This window comes from Propithecus coquereli, unplaced genomic scaffold, assembly GCF_000956105.1.
Source record: "Propithecus coquereli isolate 6110/MARCELLA unplaced genomic scaffold, Pcoq_1.0 Scaffold296, whole genome shotgun sequence".
Classification (NCBI taxonomy): Eukaryota; Metazoa; Chordata; class Mammalia; order Primates; family Indriidae; genus Propithecus; species Propithecus coquereli.
Window position 1 is genome coordinate 2,623,262 of NW_012148574.1, and position 25,247 is coordinate 2,648,508.

A 25,247-nucleotide genomic window follows, 5' to 3' on the forward strand; every position below is an offset into this window, starting at 1 on the left:
ATGTGTATGTATGTGTAATTATCTACCAATTATATAACTTTATAGTTTTCTATAGTTATATGGACTGTTATGAACTAAATTATGTCCCTCTTTCCCAAATTAATATGTTAAATCCTAAGCTCCAGTATCTCAGAATGTGACTATGTTAGGAAATAGGATCTGAAAGAGGTAATTAAGTGCAAATTAGGTCATTAAAGTAGACTCTAATGCAATGATGGATGTCCTTATAAGAGGAGATTAGGATGCAGAGACATAACAGAAGGAAGACTGTGTGAAAACACAAGGAGAAGATGGTCATCTTCAAGCCGAGGAAAGAGGCCTCAGAAGAATGCAACCCTGCTAACACCTTGATCTTGGACTTCTGGCCTCCAGAACTATGAGAAAATAAATTTCAGTTGTTTGAACCATCCAATGTGTGGTACTTTGTTATAGCAACCTTAGAAAACTAATACATGGAGTATTAAAAGAATTTCAAGCATTAGTAAAGAAGTGTTGAAGGAGATCAAGAGTAAAGTATTATATTCAATCATTTTGTAAACTAGAAAAATGGGATACTAAATGTAGATATTTGACAATTCTAGTCCATGCTTCCCCTGCCAGTCTCTCTAGGGCTCTGAGATTCAACCTTAGTCCTCATGCTCCCTATCTTAGCTTCCAGCTCCAAAAATGTGCTTTTCCTGTGAATAGGCTGTATTTTAAAGTATTAATTTTCTTAAAAACAAAACCTTACCAACATTTATAGAATGCTATTGCTCAAATAGATTATCAATCCAACGGTGTTCAGCTATCAGTGTAGGTGGAATATTCTGAATACTTGCTAATCAAACTCCATATTCAGAGCAGCAACATGAACATCATCTGAGATTTTGTTAGAAATACAGTCTCAGGTCCTACCCTGGACCTACTAAATTATCATCCACAGTTTTTAAAAATTCCCACGTGATTCTTATGCACAGTGAAGTTTGAGGAGCACTTCCCTAAAGGAATATGTCTAGAAACATATCATTTTCTTTTATTGGATTGAAATATTCTATAAAAAGGCAAGGCTTGGAATTTTCTGAAATAATGTGCAATGCATGGGTATTTTCCAGACCACATGCAGTACACTTGTGTTTGAAATAATTTTTACAATAGTTCAGTCACCAGGGTGGCAGTATATTTTGTTTGACGCATGACTTTTCTTTCCTAGGAACAGCTAGGACATGAAGTGGTCCTGTTGAAAGCAATGACATTTCTCTTTCTATGTCAATACTTGATGGGGAAAAAGCATTTTTTACCAATGTGGCAAAAAAGAATGAAAATTTTCTTATGTGCATTTTCAACAATTGAAAAGATTTTTTGCACCTGCTCTCTTTATTTTATTTTATTAAGTAATCAATGAATATATCCCCAAATCTACTACACATACAATATGTTTTGTGTACATGTGTTCTTTTTAGATCATTGCGAAGTGGTGTGCCCATACTGAATAACCTCACAAATTAGTTTGTTGAGTTTAGGCTGGAGTCCAGCTATGTACCACAAAGTGATAAACAGCTGGAGGTCTCAGAGATTTCTCCTGTACCTTTTATAGATCAGAATTGAATGTATCTTCCCAGAAAGTGTGCTGTGAAACTATGGGAGTTTGCTGGAAATGTCTACTGTCAGCAGTAGTGTTCAATCTGGACATATATATTTACTTAGCAAAAGCACTAAAAACCTGTCAAATTGAAAAAAAAAAAACATTTTTTCACGATCATAAAATGCTGTCTATTCAGAAGAATTTGCCAGCTATACGACTTAATTTGTAAATCCTAAAATAATGCATATTGGTGTAATCACTGTAACTGATATTTAGGCCCGCCATTTGTTGCTTTGTATTTTAATGATGATCTTAGTTTTGGGCAATAATTTTTACATTGCAAAATTACATCATTTATTTGCATTCTTAATTTGTTTGTAAAATGTGAGGATGAATTTAAACCAAGACATAAAGTCGTGTTCTATATTATCATTATCATTATCATTATTAGTAGTAGTGTTTTTACAGTGATATTTTATGATAGAGGTATTCACTGCTGGTCCCACAGAACATGACCCCCATAAATCAAAATAACAGTCTTCACCACCCCCATATGCTGATATTTGGAAAGCCAGCTGGTCTAGCTCATTCTTGGAAACTCATATCAGCTTTTGTGTCCTCCCTGATGTTCATAGTGGATATTTGCCAAAACTTGCCCAAATAAACATGGAAGAATAAGAGGCATTTGAGATCTTTCTTAGAAATTTTAGTGGAAGCTTGCTTTTATATGTTCAACATAGTCATTTCTGAGGTGATACAATCATTAAACATTTGAACAATTACCACGTGGTATCAGCTAATGATCATTGACATCTTTCAACTTAAACAATGTTCATTCTGGATGAATGGACTGATTTTGGACTATATAATAAAGTCGTACAGAATTCCAGTCATTTTTCAATGGTTACATTTCCCATGGGTGTACTTATAAAAAATAAATACAAATACATGGCAGTAGGGTACAATTTATTATTCATTTTTATTTTACAAAAAAAAAAGACTTTAGGTAAATACCATTAATTATACAAAGTTACCAAATTCCTCCTCAAGATTATTTTCTACAGAAAAATTATATATCATTAATAGTACATTTTATTACTTCATTAGAAATTTACATCAATGTGCGAGTTAAAAATTTGTATCAATACAAAACTAAAATAAATATAACTACTTTCTATTCTTTCTCAAAAATAAGGTTTACAAAGTTATTAGTATTGTATTTGTATACGATAAAATTCACCCTTTTAAGAGTCCAATTTAATGAGCTGTAACAAATGGATATAGTTGTGTAACTACCACCACAGCTGTTATGGGGTGAATTGTATCCTCCAAGATTTTTATGTTGGAGCTCTAACCCCTAGTACCTCAGAATGTGACTTTGTTTGGAGACAGGGCTATTAAAGAGGTAATTAAGTTTAAATGAGGCCATATGTTTGGGTCCTAATCCAATCTGACTGGTATCCTTAAAAAACATATCTTTTGGACACACAAAGAGACAGCAGGGATGGGTCTGCCCAAAGAAAAGACTACATAAAGAGGCTGCAAATCAGTGGCTACCTGCAAGCCAAGGACAGAAGCTCAGAAGACATCAACCCTGCTGGAACTTTGATCTTAGACTTTCAGCATCCAAAACCGTGAGAAAATAAATTTCAGTTGTTTCAGCCACCCAATATGTATATTTTGTTATAGAAAATTAATACAACAGTCATCATATAGAACATTTCCATTAACGCTCAAAAGTTTCTTCTTTGCAGTCTCTTTGCAGTCACTCCCCTCCTTCCACCCTCAGGCCCTAGTATTCACTGATATGCTAGCTCTCTCTAGTTTCGTCTTTTCTAGACCAGAATGCTGTATTAATGGAATCATACAGTATGTAGCCTTCTGAGTTTGTCTTATTTCACTTTGAAAGAAGCTTATGTTATTGCATATAAGTAATTTGCTTTTTTTTAATTGCCGGGTATTATTTCATTATTCATAAGCACCACGATTTGTTTAGCTAGTCATTATTTGAATTGTTTCTACTTTTCAGCTATATGAATAAAGCTGCTACAAACATTCTCACATAGATCTTTGTGGGGTCATCAGTTTTTATTTCTCTTAGTAAATACCTAGGAATGAGATACTGGGTCATGCTGTTAAGTATACTTATAATTTCGTAAAAAAACTGTCAAACTCTTTTCCAAAGTGGCTGGATCGTGTTGCATTCCGTCAGCACTAAATGAGAGTTCCTGTTGCTCTGCATCATCACCAGCGCTTACCATTTTCAGTCTTTTAAATTTTATCTGTTCCTGCAGGTGGCCAGTGCCATCTCACTGGAATTTTAATTTTTATTCCCTCAGTGATTAAAGATTTTGAACATTTTTATATGCAGTTACTTGCCATCTATATATTATTTGATAAAGTATTTGTTCAAATGTTTGCTGATTGTAACTATTTACTTTTTTCTTCTGATAAAAGCTTTATATGTATATGTATTCTGGGTACAAATTATTTTTATTGTATCTATTTAAGGTATATCACGATGTTTTAATATACATATAAATAGTGAAATGATTACCATGGTTAAGCAAATTATCCTATCACTTTCCACAGTTAACTTTTTTTGTGGTAAGAGCTCCTCAAATCTATTGTTTTAGCAAATTTTCAGCAGACAATATAATATTATTAACTATAGTCCTCTTGTTGTACATTAAATCTCTATACTTATTCATCTACATGACTGCAACTTTGTACCCTTTGACCTACTTCTCTTCATGTCCTCCCTCTCTCGGACCCCGGTAACCACTGTTCTACTCTCTGTTTATATGTATTTGACTTTATTTTAGATTCTGCATATGAGTGATGTTGTGCAGTATTTTTCTTTCTGTCCCTGGCTTATTTCACTTAACATAATGTTCTTCGGGTACTTCCATGTGTTGCAAAAGGCAGTACCTCCTTCATTTTTTTTTTTTTTTTTGGAGACAGTCTTGCTCTGTTGCCCAGGGTAGAGTGCCGTGGCATCAGCCTAGCTCACAGCAACCTCAAATTCCTGGGCTCAAGCCGTCCTCCTGCCTCAGCCTTCCAAGTAGCTGGGACTACACGCGCACGCCACCACGCCCGGCTAATTGTTTCTTATTTTTAGTAGAGATGGGGTCTCGCTCTAGTTCAGGCTGGTCCTCCTTCATTTTTAAGGCTGAATAATATTCCCTTGAATATATAACACGATTTCTTTATCTCTTCATCACTGACGGACACTTAGGTTGTTTTCATATGTCGGCTATTGTGAATAGTACTGTAAAGAATACGGGAGTGCAGATACCTCTTCTAGATCCTGATTTCAATTCATTTGAATATATACCCAGAAGTGTGATTGTTGGATCATAAGATAATTCTACTTTTAATTTTTCTGAGGAAACTTTATACTGGTTTCCATAATGGCTGTACTACTTTACATTATCACCAACAGGGTACAAGTACTTTCTTTTCTCCATGTCAGCAACACTTGTTACCTTTCATATTTTTAATAGTAGCCATTCTAACAGCCATGAGGTATTATTTCATTGACATTTTGAATTGCATTTCCCTGATCATTAGTGATGTTAATTAAGCACCTTTCCATTTTTGTCTTCTTTGGAAAAATGTCTATCAAGTCCTTTGCTTATTCTTCAATCAGATTATTTGGTTTTCTTGTTTGTTTGTTTTTTTTGCCATTGAGTTATAGGAATTCCTTATATATTTTGGATATTAACTCCTCATTGGAAATATAAATTGCAAATATTTTCTCCCAATTCACAGGCTGCCTTTCCAATTTGTTGATTGTCTCCTTTGCCATGTGGAAGCTTTATAGTGTAATATAATCCCACTTCTTTATTTTTGTTTCTGTTCTCTGAACTTTAGATGTCATATCCAAAAAATCATTGCCAAGGCCAATACCAAGGAGCTTTTCCCCTATATTTTCTTCTAGGAGTTTTATGGTTTCAGGTCTTACATTTAGATCTTTAATCCATATTGAATTGATTTTTGCAATGGTGTAAGAGAAGGGTCCAGTTTCATTCTTTTGCACGTGGATATCCAATTTTTTCAACACCGTTTATTGAAGAGATTATCCTTTTCTTATGTGCAGCCTTGTCAAAAATTAGTTGCTATACATGGTTCAGTTTTTTTCCGAGCTCTCCATTCCGTCGCATTGGTCTATGTGTCTGTTTTTATGCCAATACCATACTGGTTTGATTACTATTGCTTCATAATATATTACAGTTTAAAATCGGAAAGCATCATGCCTCCAAATTTGATTTTCTTTCCCAAGATTGTTTTGGCTATTCAGGGTATTTTGTGATTTCATATTAATTATAGGATTTTTTTTTTCTATTTCTGTGAAAAATGTCATTGGAATTTTGATACAGATTACATTGTGTCTGTATATTGCTTTGGGTAGTATAGACACTTTAACAATGTTAATTCTTCCAATACACAAACACAGGATATCTTTCCATTTATTTATGTCTTCTTTACTTTTTTTCACCAACGTTTTATAGTTTTCAGTGTAGAGATCTTTCACTTTCTGGATAAATTTATCCCTAAGTATTTTTTTTTTTTCTTTTTGACACTTGTAAAATGGGATTATTTTCTTAATTTGTTTTTTGCATAAATCATTATTAGTGTAAAGAAATGAAACAGAATTTTTGTATGTTGGGATTTTCTATTCTGCTATTTTAATGAATTCATTTATTAGTTCTTACAGTTTTTGTTTTTTTTTTTTTGAAGTCTCTGGGGTTTTCTACATGTGAAATCACGTCATCTTCAAACAAAGTTGCTTTTACTTCTTTCTATTTGATTTGGAAGCATTTTATTTCTTTTCCTTGTCTGATTGCTCTTGCTAAAACTTCCAGTACTATAGGTGGGTGGATTTGCCTTGCATCAGATCTTTGAGAAAATGATTTCAGATTTTCCCCATTGATTATGATATTAGCTGTGAGCTTTTCATAAATGATCTTTATTATGGTGAGTAAATATCCTTCTGTAACTATTTTTGATAGTTTTAATCATAAAAGGATGTTGAACTCTGCCAAATGCTTTTCTGCATCTATTGAGAAAATTGTACAGTTTTTATCTTTTATTCGGTTAAAGTAGTGTACCATATCGATAGACTTGCATACGTTAAAACAACCTTGCTTTGCAGGTATAAATTTAACTTGGTCATGGTGTTTCTTTTTGATGTGATGTTAAATTTGATATGCTAACATTTTATTGGGAATTTCTGCATCTATGTTTATCAGAGATATTGGCCTGTAATTTTCTTTTCTAATGGTATCTTTATCTGGATTTGGTATCAGAGTGATATTAGCTTCATAAAATGAGTTTGAAATATTCTGTCTACTTCTAGTTTTTTGAAAGAGTTTAAGCAGGATCATTATGAATTCTTAGCATGTTTAGTGGAACTTAGCTGTGAAGCCATTTGGCCCTCAGATTTTATTTTTTAAGAGTTTTTTGATTACTACTTAATTGCTTTATTGGTTATTGGTCTGTTCACACTTTCTATTTCTTCTTGCTTCTGTCTTGGTATGTTGTATGTTTCTATGAGATTACCCATCTCTTGTAGGTTATTCAATTTATTGCTTATAGTTGTTCATAATAGCACTCTCTTATTCTGAGGTATCCATTGCAATATTTCTTCTTTAATTTCTGATTTTATTAGTTTGAGTCTTCTACCTTTTTAACTATGAGTTTGTTGATTTTTTTAAAAAACTAAATTTTCATTTTGTTGATTTTTTCTATTATTTTTCTATTCTCGATTTAATTAATTTGTCCTCCAATCATTATTTCTTTCATTATGCTAAACTTGAGTTTAATTTGTTCTTCTTCTTCTAGTTTTTTGAGGTGCAAAGTTAGTTATTTACTTGAGGTCTTTCTTCTTTTGTAATGTAGGTATTTATCACAATGAATTCCTACTCATCACTACTTTTATTGCATTGTATGAGTTTTGGTTAAGTTGTTTTTTTTTTTTTTTTTGATTTTCATTCTTCTCAAGGTATTTTTAAATTCCCTTTTGATTTCTTCTTTGAACCAGTGGTTGTTCAAAAGCATGTTATTTAGTTTCCAAATATTTTCAAATTTTCCCATTGTCTCGCTGTTATTGATTTTTAGTTTCATTCCATTGTAGTCAGAAAAGATACTTGGTTAATTTGAATCTTCTTAAATTTGTTAAGACTTGTTTTGTGATATGTTATCTATCCTGGAAAATGTTTTGTGTGTCCTTGAGAAAAATGTATATTTCTTCTGCAGTTGCTTGAAAAGTTCTGCATATGTCTTTTAAGTGCATTTGGTTTATGGTGTTGTTCAGATTTGCTGTTTTTTAATTGATTTCCTGTCTGAATGTTCTATTATTATTGAAAATAGGGATTTGAAGTCTCCTGTTACGGTATTGCTATCATTTCTTCTTTTAGATCTTTCAATATATGCTTTATATACTTAAGTGCTCTGATGTTGTATACATGTTTATTTACAATTGTTATATCTTTCCATTGAATTGATCTTTATATTGTTATGTAACTATCTTCTTTGCCTCTAAAAACAGTTTTTTACTTAAAATCTACTTTGTTTGATGTAACTATAGCCTACTTCTGCTTTTCTTTGGTTACCATTTGCATGAAGTATCTTTCTTTTTTCCTTCACTTTCAGCCTATGTGTGTTGTTGAGTCTAAAGTGAGTTTCTTGCACATAACATGTGGCTGGGTTTCCATTTTATACATTCAGCCACTCAATATCTTTCTATTGGGGATTTTACTCCATTTACATTTAAAGCAATTATTTATAAGGAAGCATTTACTATTGTCATTTTGTTAGCTGTGTTATGTTTTTCTTTATGTTCTTTTATCTTTGTTTTTCTCTCTGGCTATATTCTGTTGTATTTTATTATTTGTTTATTTGTATTGCCAGGCTTTGATTTCTTTCTTTTTATTTATTTATTATTTTCTGGTATAATTTCTATAAGTGCTTTCTTTCAGGTTACCATGGGGTCTGTGTAAAATATCTTATAGTTATAGCTGTCTACTTTAAGCCAACAACAACTTAACTTTGCTTGCTTGCAATGCTCTCTGTTCTTACCTTTATTCTCCCACATTATATGCTACTGCTGTAACAATTTACAACTATTTATATTATGTATTCATTAATATAATTTAGTTATAGCTATTTTAAATATCTTTGTCTTATAACTTTTATAAGAGAATTGCAATCTATTTAGCAGTCACTATTATAGTAATATAATATTCTTTTTTGGCCTATAATACTTTTGTCAATCCATTATCATCTAGGCTTTTGTGTTGCTCTTTAACATCTTTCCTTTTCTACTTGAAGAATTCCCTTTAACATTTCTTGTAAGGCAGGTCTACTGGTTATAAACTCCCTCAGCTTTTATTTGTTTGAGAAAATCTTTTTCTCCATTTCATTTATTAATGACAGATTTTCCTAGTATAATATTCTTAGTTGGCAGTTTTTTTATTCCTTCAGCACTTTGAACATATCATTTCACTCCCTTTCCATCTTCAAGGTTTCTCCTGATAGTCTTATAGGAGTTTACTTATATATTACAAATTGCTTTTCTCTTGCTACTTTTGAAATTCTCTGTCTTTAACTTTTGACAACTTGATTATAATGTGTCTTGGTGTGGGTCCCTTTCAATTCATTTTATTTAGTGTGCTTTGGGTTTCCTATATCTGGATTTCTAGTTCCTTCCCCATATTTAAGAGGTTTTTAGGCATTTTTTTTTTTTTTTTTTTTTAAAGTAAGCTGTCTGTCCTTTCTCTCTATTGTCCTTCTGGTATTTCAATAATACATACATTGCGCTTCTTGATAGTGTCCCATAAATCCCTTAGGAAAAAGAGTCATTCTTAATCTCTCTCTTTTTAAATCATTTTTATGCTTTTCATATTGAGTAATTTCAAATGACCTGTCTTCAAGTTTGTTGATCATTTAATTTTACTTTATTCAGTTGCTGTTGAACTCCTTTATTGAATTTTTTGTCCAGTTATTATATTTTTCAGTTCTATAATTTATGTTTGGTACTTTTTAATACTATCTGTCTTTTTGTGGAAATTCTCAGTTTGTTCATGGATTACTTGCCTAATGTTGGTGATCATCCTTGTAACCATTCTTTCGAATTTTCTGTCAGGTAAATCAGATACCTCTATTTCATGAAGATTGATTTGTGGAGGTTTATCTTGTTCTTTGTTTTAAAAATATGTTCCTCATGGATTATAAGGAAGCTCAATGAAATGTAAGATAAAATGGAAACCCAACACAAAGAAACCACAAAAACAATGCAGGAAATGAATGAAAAATTCACTAAAGAAATAGAATTGTTAAAAAAATAAAACAGAACTTCTGGAAATGAAAAATTCATTCCAGGAATTACAAAACATAGTGGAAAATCTTAAGAATCAGACAGAAGAAAGACTATGAGAGCATGAAGAAAACACTTTTCAATTAAACAAGTCAGTCACAGAGTTAGAGCAGAGAAATAAGAGGAACAAGCAAAGCTTACAAGAAATATGGAATTATGTAAAGAGGCCTAACATAAGAATCATAGGCATCTCTGATGGTGAAAAAGAAAATACACAAGGGTTTGATAATTTATTTGAGGGAATAATTCAGGAAAATTTTCCTGGCCTTGCTAGAAATTTAGATATCCAGGTACAAGAAGCCCAAAGAACTCGTGGGGGATTCATTGCAAAGAGTCAAACACCATGACACATAGTCATCAGAGTGTCCAAAATAAACACAAATCAGGTGCTCCTATGCCTTAGGGCAAAAATAGCAGATTACTTAACAAAGGAAGACCCATCAGACTAACTGCAGATTTCTCAACTGAGACCTTATAAACCAGAAGGGATTGGGGCCCCATTCTCAGTATTCTCAAACAGTATAATGTCCAACCTAGAATTTTATATCCTGCCAAACTAAATTTCACATATGAGGGAGAAATAAAGTCTTTCTCAGACAAGCAAACACTGAGGGAATTTGTCAAGACAAGATCTGTCCTGCAGGAAGTACTCAAAATTGCATCATACATGGATCGGCACAATAGACACTCACCCATGTAAAATCATGCAAAAGCTAAAGGTCAAAGGTCAGATGCCACAATGGCTCAAGACATAAAACACAACAACAAAGTTCTGCTTAACAGTATGAACAGAAATCCACCCCACTTATCAATTCTTTCAATAAATGTGAATGGCTTGAACTGCTCACTGAAGAGACTCAGAAATGCATAGCCCGGTCAGCTGAGCAATGAGATTAAGGAGATAGTCCATTAAGTGGGAGTTGTGAAAGTTGGGTTTTTAATGTGTGCACCAACTGCTTCTGGGGAGAATCTGCAGACATGGATTTATTGCTGGAGCAAGCTTGGGGAGTTGTGGATAGTGAGCCCTCTTTCATTCGGGATATTTTCTTACTTGCCCAGTGTGTAAGAGTCACTCAGCTAGTGTCTGAATTTCACTCAGAGAGAATAGATTCATGAGTATATATTTATCTGGTGCATCTGTGAGAGAAGGGAAAATTAGAAGCTTCCTATTCCACCATCTTGCTGACATTCGGGATACAAATTGTTTATTAGATATATGTTTTGTATGTATTAATATTTTCCTCCAGTCTGTGTCTTGTCTTATAATTTTCTTTACAGTGTCTTTGAAAGACACAATTTTAAAATTTTGATAAAGCTGAATTTATCATTTTTTTCTTTTTTTATCATTTATGCTTTTAATACATTGTTATCATTTTCACTTAATTCAAAGTATTTCTCTCTTTTGTGATTTTTTGAATCATGTAAGAAATTTGTTTCTAAATATTTGAGTATTTTCTAGACATTGTAATTATTGTTTCTTGTTTAATAAAATATGACAAGAGATCATACTTTTTATCATGTAAATCCTTTTAAGTTTGTTGAGATATGATTTATGACTTAGAAGATGGTTCGGTTTGATGAATATTCTGAGAACATTTGAGAAGAATGTGTATTTTCTAGACTGTTTTATAGATTTCAATTTGGTCAGGTTAATTGATAACTGTTTTCCAAAGTTTGTTCTTACTGTGCTTTTTTTGTTTGTTTTTTGGTCATCTTTCTGCTGTCATATACCGAGAAGGATATGTTAACATCTATAACTACAATTTTGGAATTGTCTGTATCTCATGTCAGTTCTATGTTTTTTGATTTATGCATTTTAAACGTATGTTATTATATCCATACACAGCTATGATTATTATATTTTCTGTATGAACTGACTCCATTATTATAGAATTTGACTTTATGTCCCCTGAAATAGGCCTAGTTCTGAATTTAACTCTATCTCTTATTATTTTAACACATCTTATTTTTTTTTAAGTATTTGCTTAGTTATATTTTTCTATCATTTTACTTTTAACCTATCTATGCAATTGTATTTAAAGTGGATTCCTTGTAAACAGCAATTAGATTGGTTTGCTTTTAAAAAAAATCTAATATGACAATCTCTGCTATTTATTTGAAGTATCTATATAATTTATATTTGATAAACTAATTGATACAGTTGTTTTAAAATATACTATCTTGTCATTCATTTTCCATTTATCATATCATTTCTTTGTTTCTTTTTCCTAGAGTAAGAAATGATTTTATTGTTCCATTATTGGTTTCTTAATTACAACTCTGATAAATTTGTAGGAGTTACTCTAGAGTTTATCATGTATATTTTCAATTTGGACAGAATGACATCAAATAATGTTATATAAATTTACATATAACAGAAGAGTTTTATAATAGTATACTTTCACTTCTTTTCAATTTTTTTTTATTTTTATTTTTTTATTATTTCTGCATATTACAGGGGAACAAATGTTTAGGTTACATATATTGCCTTTGATCCACCTGAGTTGGAGCTTCAAGCGTGTCCATCCCCTAGACAGTGCACACCGCACCCATTAGGTGTGAATATACACATCCCCTCCTCCCCCTCCCACCTACCTGACACCCAATGATCAATTTTTTAAATTAATATATAAACTTTGATCATCGGAATATATTTCATGTATAAGGTATGATAGAATGTCACTAATTTTTTTCACGTATCTACTCAGTTGTCCAAACACTGGTTAATGACCAAGTTATCTTTTTTCCACTTATATGGCATGCCAGCTTTATTTAAGATATAGTAAAGTGAGTCATTGTTACTGTCTACTTAAGCATCATCACTCCATTATTAGATAAGTATAGTTTCATAATGTATTTAATGTGTGATAGAATTTACTGAGTTGTCCTTTATCATATGTTCATTTCTCATATAGCCTAGGGCCTATTTTGGGGCCTTATTTTAAAAAATTGATTCATTTCTTTTTGTGCAAGTTTTACCCTGATTTAATTTTAGTAGCTTCAGATTATTTGTAAAATTTTCTTAGGTTAATTTTCCATTGTCACTATTGTTTGGTATTCTTTTTCTTAGTTATTTCCACCTGCTTATATTAACAAATGCATTCAAATATTAGCTTTACTAATTGACAAAAATTAATAAAATCTTGGTAGTAATTGTGCTAATACAGGGAATTTATTTAAGCAAAAATGGTATCTTTTTATATTTAGTACTATCTTACAAGAGAAACAGGTCCAGCCCTTGGGGCTAAACTTTCCCAAACCAATCTAAATATGTAAGTAAAAGCTTAAAAGCCCTTTGTACTATAAAGACCTAAGGAAATGGAAGCTGTTGTGTGCTTGTATGCCAGCCACCCCTGAGGCTCTTTCTTGATGATTAATTCTTCTATATCCTTCAGGAACACATTCAATAATCAATATTTTTCCTTTATGTAATTCATAAAAGTAAGAAGCATGTTTTTTTAATTGCTGTTTGCTTATTTTATTTGCTAAAAGAAGTACAATTTGGTCCTTGATCTATTGTCAGTGATTATTTCTGGCCTAGTGGAGAAAAATAGAGCCAAGTAGTTAATAACAGGGTAAATCTCAGAGCCTGTCCTGTCGTAATTCTCTTTTAACTCATTTTCATAAGTCTCAAAGGAAATTATCAAGAGAAAGCAGATATCAGTACCTTTTTCTGTGTACAAATCATCTCAAATCTTAGTGGTTAAAATCAACAGCCATTTATGTAGCTCACAATCTGTGGCTTAGCTGCTAGGATCTGGGTTCAGTTCAGCGGGGCAGTTCTTCCATTGACCTTGACTGGATTTACTCATGTATCTGTAGTCACCTGCCCATCAACGAGGCGGATCTTCTACTGGGAATTGGCTGGCTGTTGATTAGGGCGACAGTGGGCCACATATCCCTCATCATTCTGCGGGCTAGCCTGAGCTTCTTCACATGGTGCCAATGGTACACGTCCCTAGAGTAGCAAAAGAAGAAGCTGCCAGGCTTTTTGAAATTTTGTTTGTAATTTTCACAGTGCCAATTCCAGTGCATTGTGTGAATCAAAGCAAATCATATGGCCAGTCCAGATTCAAGAAGTGAGGAAATAAATTCCACCCCATAATGGGAGGAACCGCAAGTATTGTGGCCAATTTTGCAGACTACCACAAGTACCCAAGAACTAACCGTATTTGACAATAGCGGCATGAGCATAGGTCCTAGAGGCTTAAATGGTCTGTGTTTTGTGTCCTCTAGTAATGACAGATTATACCCCGTGGGTGTATAATATCACCCTCTGGTACTGCATTTTGTAGATCTGTGGTGCAGCCAAGATTCTGCATTTCCAACAGACTTTGAGGTGATGGTGATGTCGTTGGTCTGAAGTGCAGTTTCAGTAGCAAGTCACCAGAGCAGTGCTACTCAAGGTCTGGTTGGCAGATTGGCAGCATCAGTATCACTTGTAGGAAATGCAAATTCTTGATCCTTATCCCTGACCTAATGAATCAGAATTCCTGGGAAGAGTCTCCAAATCTGTATTTTGACAAGCTTTCCTGGGGATTTTGATGTACGCTAAGGTTTGTTTGGTAAGCACTATACTAGAGGGTATTGGGTAGAAAATGAAGGAGTGTAATCAAGGAAAAAGAGAATCATAAGAAATCTAAATCACTACACCTACTTAGTACACGCAGTATTTGTTTTACCATACATGCATCCAGGCCATTTGAAGAATGCATGTAACTGTAAAGAACATTGCCAAACACCAAAAGGTGGATGTAAATGTAAGCCCCTGGAAGAAAAAGGTGAGTAATGATGGTTGGCAATACCTATAGATTAATTACCTATGTTTTCTTTACATTTTGGCAGTAGTCTAGAGCTGACCATTCCCGTGTTATGTTTTTTATTAATGTTCTTCATAGTGAACATTGAAGGAAAGCCTTTCTTGTGTAAGACTGTGAGTCTAATCAATCAGAGCTCAGGCATGTTTTACTACTGTCAGCTACTATTTGTTCTTTTCATTTTTTTGCCATAGAATTCTGATAAATGCATACGAAGTGGCCCAGAGCAGGTCAAATATACAGCAGTACCATCATAGCTTAAATTATCTCCCATATGCCAGTCCCCCTAGCACAATGCCTGGAGCATAGAGATTATTCTTAGTACACTTGAGGAATTAACATAGAATTTATAGAATTCTATGATATGCACAATTGAAATGTAATCCAAAAGTTAAACTATTTGTCGAGGAGTTTGAGTATTCAATTAAGACAAAGTTATTTCACTGTGGTGCAGGTATGGAGCACCACAGGGAAAAACAAAGACACATTTCAATTACAGTCCAGATTATTTCTTATCCTTTGATATTTGCCTATGCACATCCCTTTGGCTAGTTAAGATAAGGCTTGCCTTCAAACTATTTAAAAGTTTTTTGTTTAATGAAACTGCTGGACCACATCAAATATACAGGCTCTATTTATAGTTATCTATGGTTATCTTCAGAGTTTACAAAATTAATGGTCTTTGATTTATCTTATGTATCTTTTGTCCTAGTTGCTAACACTGATTTGATATTCTAGCTCTGTTAAACTATAGGAGACTCTACTCATACTTAAAAAAAAGTGAAGAACACTGGATGCAATATTTTGGTGTGTGACCATATGCAAATTACTTACCCTCGCTAAGCTTCTTGATGGTGCCTGTTATTTGATGAAGATGCATAGGAGATATTCCTGACTTACCTGAATATCATAAAAAAAAATGTTCTTTTTCTGAGTAATTGGTTTATTTTTATCTCATGGATATAATGAGTACTGTAACTGAATTAGGGAGCTGGCTAGGTAAAGAGAGAAATGAAAATCTAGGTATGTTACCTACCTAACATCACTGACTCTTATTTTCTTCATTTTTACATGTTGAAGTTTTGTGTGAATGTAAGGTTCCTTCCAATAAAACAAATGAGCAGGATGTTATTTCCAAATTTTGTAATTTGATGAAAACTTAAGAAGTCAAGTGTGCAGAATTTTTGTCTCTATCTCTGTGCTGGCTATTATGTGGCTATTTCAAAATATCCAGGGATTAATTTTTAGTTATTATTTGGCATTGTGCAGACATTTCCTAAATTAATTTATATTTTCTATGTCCTTGGAAATTGAAACATTAAGTGTGCATAATGTCATTATGATATCTTAAGTTTCTCAAATAGTTTCAGTATTTTGTTGCATTTTTTGTTTCTTATAAATTTTTTTATTTGGATTTTTGGAAAGCTTACAGAAGGAACACTAATACATTTCCTCCCAGGAGACAATATACATTTTCCACTCCCTCTAGAGAGTCTCTAATCTCATTGACTTCAGTCATATTAATTTTCAGTCTCTATAATAGAAAAATTCTAATAGAAAAATTCTGTAAATTATCATATTAGTAGATCTTTAAATATAAGGACATACCTAGAAAATAGTGGAGAAAATAATCCATTCCACAAAAAAATATGAAAATGAAGCAATCAGGCCATCTTAATTCTAGAAACTTTATTTCTATATAACATGTCTGTGCCAGAAGTATCTGGAACACATATATTTGTCACCAGCTGACATATATTTCAGAAAATTTTCTTTAGCATCTCATCAGTTTTTCCTTTTTATTAAAAAGTCAGAATAGAAAAAAGTTATGAGAAAGTCCACATGTAATAGCAAGTGATGACTAGATATGATATCCTTGGAACTCACATATTATTTCCACAATGAAGACATAGTATCAGTAAGACGAATTCTCATTCCATCATCAAATGAAGCATTAAGATTGCCAAACCCTCATTCCAAAATTCCTACCTACCCTTGTCATTTTGTGTATAGGTTTCTCTCATTAAAAGCTGCCATTGGCTGGGCGCGGTGGCTCACGCCTGTAATCCTAGCTCTCTGGGAGGCCGAGGAGGGCGGATTGTTTGAGCTCAGGAGTTCGAAACCAGCCTGAGCAAGAACGAGAACCTGTCTCTACTAAAAATAGAAATAAATTAATTGGACAACTAAAAAATATATAGAAAAAATTAGCCGGGCATGGTGGTGCATGCCTGTAGTCCCAGCTACTTGGGAGGCTGAGGCAGGAGGATCTCTTGAGCCCAGGAGTTTGAGGTTGCTGTAAGCTAGGCTGACGCCACGACACTCTAGCCGGGGCAACACAGTGAGACTCTGTCTCAGAAAAAAAAAAAAAAAAAGCTGCCATTGATGGCCTGTTTAGGCACATTTTGCTAGAAAGAAAGTACCATAAGAGAAGGCAGAGAGGAACAAAGAGAGAATGGGATCTGACTTTTTGCTATTAATTATGCTCCATATTATACATACTTGAGTCTTCTGTAAACAAGAGAAGTAAAAATTAACAAGGGGTAAATCCTTATGCCTTTACTTCAGTAGGCCACTATTTATGATGCTTAAAATTTGACATGGCACAAACCTGAGGCAGTTAAATATATAATTCCTGGGTATTTTTTCTTCAAATCTTTTTCAGAACTGATCATATGTTATTTAAGAAACCATCACTTTAAAATTAAATTTATTTTATTTGTGAATATATCTGTTTCCATGCATTATCCATCCTTGACACATTTTTAAAGAACTCATAGAGTAAGATTGCTATTTCACTATATCTTAATCAATATAAATTGTCAATAGGGTTCAGCTTCTGTTAGACTCTGAGTGTTTGATTTTTAACAAAAGTTAATTATAAATTCAGTTTTTCATCTAATTATCTGAAAGAGGAGTGTTTATCCTAGCAGTATCTTCCTTGATTTGTCTCATAAATACTTTGTCACAGTGTCAGTGCTGAATTCAAGCCATTGCAGCATTGGATACACAGAAATCCATGATTTGATGCAGTTCATGAGAATGCTCAGTTTTTCCTTCTATTTTAGCTTGGGCTGAGAGGTAAGGCAAAGCTGGACATTCACTAAGATCAAGGCACTCTTGTGTTTAGAAAGGAGATATATCATTTAAAATATTTAGCATATTTTCAGAGAGAACCTTTTATTTAGTTTCATCTGCATCCTCTGTGCTGACACCTTTCTGTTAGCAGTTGCAGAGTAGGCGAAGGCATGGGAGTCCCACATGGTGCACTGCAGAACAGCCACGCTGTTCTACATGACTGTTTTCTTAGAACATTAAGCTACAGTCCTGAAATTAATTTTTCTGAAAGATTTTATTTCTTAGCCTTAAATTCTTATCTTACTCTTTTTAGCTTCCTCTGGTCATATATGTTATCAATTTAAGTTGCTACTTATTTTAGAACTCTGTTGTTTTTAGATTAAAATTTGCACATTTTGAGTATGTGGTTATTTCTAAATTATAAACTCAAATATCTCATTTATATAGTTTATTGGCATGATTACCTCAGGTCCCCTTTCGCTTGAACGTCTTTCATTTTCAGCTACAATACTTTTGGCTTTCCTTGCTGGTCTTTGAAATCATGGTAATTTGAGAGGGGTGGAGAACTCTCTAAGCCATGAAGTAGTGATAATACTATGTGTATCCACTTATCATCTTTTGCAGAGCTAGCCAGCCTCCAGAATATTGGGCAGGAACTCATTATATTCATGTAACTACAGCAGCATAGGTGTGGGTAGAGAGGAAGATAGGGTGATGATTTAATATGATGATAAGCCTTCTCAGAATGTCACTTCCTGGAATGATATTCTTGTCAGAAACAGAAGGCCTCCTCAAAAAAGTGATTGAAGTGAGTTTAATGAAGGCAATATTTGCATTTGTAGATAGAATTAAAGGAAATCAACAAGGATGGTGAAACACTGTGGGCCTAGCAACAACAGGAAGATATTACCACCCTTGGGCCTGAAGTACTAGAGGAGGGAGTAGTTATCAGAATCAAGCATGGAGCCTGTTTGGCAAGAGCTGTGGCCCCTGATAGAGGAAATAGCCTCTGCTAATGTCTCTCGTCCTGCTCTTTGATCTTTTGATGGCTTCCATCAACTAAGCCCAACCAGAAGGCATAAGCAAGGAAAATTCTCAGAGCAAAGAGAAGGTGAAAAATGATAGAGGGTGAATCTGGTAGGCTGAAGATCCATTGCAGACTACTCCTTTTGTCCCTCAGTGTTTATTCTTGACAATTTTTCTTCCTGAATAAAAATCCTATGTCCTTTACAGAGGAAACACAGAAATTCTAACCAGCTACTCTATCATCAGGAAGTGATATTAATTCAGTCACACTGCTCCCAGTAAAATTTTAACCATCACTAGCATGTTTCATATAAAGTAGCACAGCTCCCTAACTATCCCCAGAATATGACTTTTTAAAGCTTCTATTTTCATTAGATGGTTTTCTATTGATCAGGGCTATGCATAAAGGAGCACTAAGGGATGCTCTAGTGAATTCCCAGGTTTCAGCCATAGTTCTTCTTGCCCTTGCCATGAGGCCGCAAACAATTTCCGCTTGTTAATTGAGACCAATCACAATCACTCATTCTCTAGGATGATGTCTTTCTTTCCTGTTAATTTAATCAGAATTGCAAAATGACCAACTTCTAGTTTCAGCCTCCACTTAATATAACTGTACCTGTGTTCCCATGGTGGAACGATGTTTCTCTTAAGCACGGGACCTCCAAATTCATCAAGCTCCATGTTTCAGGGACCAGAAGCATAAAGTTCTTAAGTGAAGTATTTGATGTAATCATAAGAAGGGGTTGTACCATCTACAATTTTAGTTCTAGGTTCTATTAGTTTTGGCTATGATTATGACAGCACCCTATGCTGGCTACTGATTAAACATTTATACTACTTCTTAACCGTGTGTAAACTTCAGAAGCTTCACATGATGGTTTCTCATATGTATAACTCATGATCCTTCAAAAGACCACTCCATTATTCCTTTAAGTCAGTTATTTATTATTATTAAGGTACATGAATATGTGCCCATTGTCACAATTCTTTCAACATCAGTTGCTTTCCCAGAAGTGATGTTGTGTGGAATGCCATAGGAAGAAGAAGGCATTGTATAAGTCCACAGATGATGCAGTTGTCAAAAAAAAAAAAAAAAAAAATGGTTACACATTGCAGAGTATCAATGACAAAGCTGACGAATAAATACTTCAGCTTATCTTTTCTCCCACTTTTGCGTCTCTTTCTGGCTATACTCAACAAAAAGCCAGAGGCAAAGGAGCCTATTTGATGCCTTCTCTAAAGTCAGTGTCCAGAATTCAGGATACAGAGTTGGGTGGGGAAGGGTGGAGAGTGGATCCGAAGAGGTAATTAGAGAGCTTCCTCAAACTGTCAAGCAGCTCATTAAGCAGAGTCAAATTTGAATGTAGCCACAATTCTGAAAGCCTTTTTAAAACTTTCAAACTCAATAAACCCCATTCAGTTCCTATGGAACATAACTTCACGTCAGAGAGGTTTACGCTAAATCTTTTCTCTCTCATTTATTAGTTCAGTAACCCTGAACATGGTTCTTAAACATTCTGATTTTTAACCTTAAAATATTTTCAGAATGGGTACTCTCTACACTCTAAATCATCATTCAGTATAGAGGACTGTTTCTCCCATAGCCAGAATTCATGGGTCCAGGAATCAAGGGATGAAAATGGTGGTGGTAACACTAACCCCTAGCAAGATTTTTATACCTTGTGCCTGCAAACTTATTGTTCTACTGGCTTAGAGGACTTAGCTCCAAAAAGAAGCCTGCTTATCAGGGGACATGATAATGATTCCTTAAACTGGAAGTGGAGACTACAACCTGGCCACTTTGGGTCCTTATGCTTCTGAATTAATGGGCAAATAAAGGAGTCACTGTACTGGCTGGAGTAATTGATCCTGATTACCCTGGGAGAATTGAACTACTAGTACACAATGTAGGTAAGGATGAGTATGTCTAGAATACAGAGGATCCCTTCAGACTTCTGTTTGCACTATCATGCCTTGTGATTAAAGTTGATGGAGAATTATTAATACAACAACACAATTCAGACAACGTTACTAATGGGCTGGACTCTTCAGGAATGAAGGTTTGGGTTAGTGTACATGGCAAAGAATCATGACTAGCTTAGGTGCTGGCTGAGGACAAAGGGAAAATGAAATGGGTGGTACGAGAAGGTATTTATAAATAACATGTATACAACCACATGACAAATTGAAGAAATGAAGATTATAATTTTTATGAGTATTTTATTTTGTTATGAATATGGTTATGAACCTGTTGTTAAGCAAATGTATTTGTTTCTTCGCTTGTACCCTTATTATATAAAATGTACTAACTTTACATCACTGTATTTAAGTACTGTTAAGTTTACATCACAGTATTTAAATTACAGGATAGCGACAGAAAGATGAACAATACCTAAGAACTTTGCATCCTTTTTTGAGAAAGGGTTACTGTGTTTTCATTTGTATGCAAGATAGTTCTATCATGTTAGGTAGATGTATGACTTCGCTATTGTCTTTATTGAAAGATTAAGTATGGTTTAAGGACATGTGTATGATGCCAAGCTGAAAAGGGATGAACTATGCTGATTAAATTTTATGTGCCCACTTGGCTGGGCTATGATGCCCAGTTGTGTGCTCAAACACTAAACTAGATGTTGCTGTGAAGGTATTTTGTAGATGTGATTAACTTGTATAATTGGTGACTTTAAGTAAAGCAGATTACCCTTAATAAAGTGGATGAGCCTTGTCCAATCAATGTAAAGCCTTAAGAAAAAAAAACTGAGGTTTCCCAGAGAAGAACTAAGTCTGCCTCATGACTGCAACATAGAAACCCTGCCTGAGTCTTTAATCTTTTTGCCTGCCTTAAAGATTTTGGACTCATGACTATAACATCAACTCCCTGTATGAGTTTCTAGCCTGCCAGCTGTTCTACAGATTTCAGACTCAAAACCGTAACGTCACTCTTGCCTGAGTTTACAGCCTGTTGACCTGCTGTACAGATTTTGCAGTTGCCAACCCCCACAATTGCCTAAGCCAATTCCTTAAAACATATCTACCTCTCTATTTATCTATCAATCAATCATCTAACTTATTATCTTATTAGTAATATTTCTCTGGAGAACCCTGACTGATACAAGGGCTAAAAGTACCTCCTTCTTAAAGATACTGTGCACATCCAATGAAATAATATATGCAAATATGATGCAAACTGTATATGTTAGTTGCAAGCAACAAATAATGTAACTCAAATTGGCTTATGCAATGAATGGGTATGAATGGTGTGTGTTATAGATTATTTTTTTCAAAGATGGCTCCAACAATACATACTCTACATCAAATGCTCTTCTTATTATATAATGTAATGTTTATATATTTCCATAGAAAGGCGGAAGTTTATATTTTATCTCCCTGAAAAGTGAGTACACCTCTGTAAGAAATTTGATGAATAGTATAAAGCAGAAATGATCTTGCATGAATTTTGATTTGGTCATAATAGGCACCATAGTGTACTCTCTCTTTCTCATTCTCCCTCGATCCTTGTTCTGCATGCTTTCTCTTGGAACCCTAGCTATCATGGTGGAAGGAATCCTATCCCACATGGAGAAGTCATGTGTAGGTGTTTCAGCCAACTGCCCCGGCTAGTTCCCAAACTGACAGCCAGCACCTGTCTCCAAATACATGTGTGAATGAACTTCGAATGACTCCAGCCCACAGTCTTCAAGCTTTCAAGGGTTTTAGCTGAGGTCCTCTAATTATAAAGCAGAGATAGGGCATTCCACTGTGTGCTGTCTGAATTCATGATCTATAGAAAACATACGAGATAATAAATGCTTATTATTTTAAGCCAATAAATTTTAAGACAGTTGTTATTCAGTAATGCTTCATGAATACAAATTGCTTTACTGAAAAAAAAAAAAACCAAAAGATAATATAAGTTGTAGGCATGATTTAATCAAAGATTGGCTATGTTTCTTTGTAATTTTTTTCTAAGTTTTAGATTTCTTTGTGTATTAGTTTTATCCACTGATGGAAGAGTAATAGCTACATTTGTTCCACTGTTTCACATTGTGATATGCAGTCCAGAGCAGAGAGGTCATTTTTGTTCATGTATTCCCAGAAGGAATCTTGAAAATCAACATGATCGAGCCATCTTAAGTCCCATGGCCACCCCTCAAATAATATTCGTGTCCAGGGATATGGAATATATTCACTGGCATATCTTGATATATTTACCATATCCCTGGAATCACAGAAATTTCCAAACCTATATCAGAATTTCTTAGGTAAACAATGGATACTGTGGAAGCAACTACAGATTCGCATTATGAGCAGTGGCCTAATGTTTGATATATGAAGTTCCTTATATATGATAGTAATGCTTGTTACTTTCTGCTTGAATTTATCTGTGGGGTTCAATAGTTTCTCATGTATTACCTTGGTATTCATGAGTCACCAAATCTTTTTACTACCTTTTCAATCAAAAAAAAAGAAAGAAAAAAACAATGCCATTTTGCTCTATTTTTCCCTTTTAATTTTAAGGGTAACTATTTTTATAAAGCTTAGTAAATGTGCCTATCTCTACCTGAATTAGCTATAGCAGTCATGGACTATATTTAAAATTAAGCCAGTCTATACATTCTTTCCAGAAATTGTCTTCAGAACACTTGGCAATGTTAGGTGGCAGCATATGTTTAATGTTGTTAAAAGCAGAGTTATTTTAGCAAAGTTCTGGAGTAGCTTTTTAAATCTACAAAGGGTACACTCTAAAAAGGTCCCCAAATAGCACTTAATAAGTATAGAAGTAAGAGAAATTTGTGTGAATAATATGAACACTGTAAGATATGAAAAGTTAGTGTCAGTACTTATAATATTTCAGAAAGTGTGTCCTAAAGAATTTTAGTGTTGTGGAAAAAATATTTAGAGATTAACTATGTAATGTGCTGTATTACCCTTCTGGAAATTCAGAATTCAGATTAACATATTAAAGGCCTGAGATATTCTATAGTAAAGGAACTGTTTAATTTTGCTAACCAAGTTTTTCGCAAACAGGTTTGAAAAACAAAGATGGATCATTTCTTTTTAAGAAATAGTTATGAGTAAAGATGGAAAAAATATTGTGATGTGTCCTAGGGAGTCAGGTGATAAAATATTATTCATTACTAATAAAATAAGCCAAAAAGCAGGAAGTCAATATTTGAAACCATAGATTAGTGAAAGAGTTGAAAGAATGTAGGCAACGTGAAGGCCATATTAAAATAGCAATTCCTAGTTTCAGCTAAGAAGGAGTAAACTCACTACATCCCATTTCTCCCACTGATAACAACTAAAATTCCTGGACAGAATACACAAAGCAACTATATAATGACTCTGAAATATAAATGATAACAGAGTCAGGAGGGAAATAAAAATCCAAAAACATGAACAATATGGTATTAAGTTTCCTATTGTTTTGTTTTTCTTTCCCGTATCTCCCAGCTTAGATTCTAGGCAGCCTGAATCATAGAATTCACAATGTGTATTGGCATAAAAAGTTCCAGGAAAAAATTCTCTTTCAGGCTAGAGGACCAGGAAATGGGCTTTTGTGGGATGGAAAGTGTGCATCTGAGGGAAAATTACCATATTTTCCTTTCTCTTTTTACTTTCATGGCCCTGACCTAAGGCAAGCCCCATTCATGAAGTTGCACTCCTGTTTTGGCAGTGAAGGTAACAACAGCTGCATAGATACTTAAAATTCTAAGAGAAAGTCCTTCTCTCTCACCAGAGGAACTTGGAAAAGCAATGTATACGAACTGAAGAACATGAAGGGTATCTCAATTAGTTTTGCTCTTTTTTTGCTCACTACTGTGTCCAGAGGATGATTCAGTCATGGGAAGTGTGAAAAGCACAATGAAGTTAAAACCCTGGCTATCTAGCTAGGGTGCCATGGAAGGAGGCCCTAGAAATAAGAATGTTTGAGGGACATCATTGAGTAGAGGTAATTGAATACTTAAAATCTGTGTTTGAAACCTTAGGTGAATCCCTGAGCTGCACTGTGTAACTGAAACAAAGCACCATAGCAAGTGTTTGAAAAATAAAGTATGATGTACCCCACTGTCCAGGTCTCAGACTTGTCCCTGGGTGGTACACATCAGAGATGGGCTTGAAAAATAGCTTACAAAGGCTTTGAAAACTAAACTGGTATTGGAACCACAACACCCAAAATACAGGTTGGAAATTACGGTCTGAACCTAATTGCTTTGATTGAATGCAAAAATAAACAATTAATATTCTCCTGAGGGTTCTAATATTCTCCTGAGGGTTCTAAGAGCATCCACAGTCTTACAATATTTAAAATGTCCAGGGTTCTGTCTAGAATTATTTGACACAAAAAGCACCAGTGAAATCTTAATTCTCTTAAAGAAAAAGATGA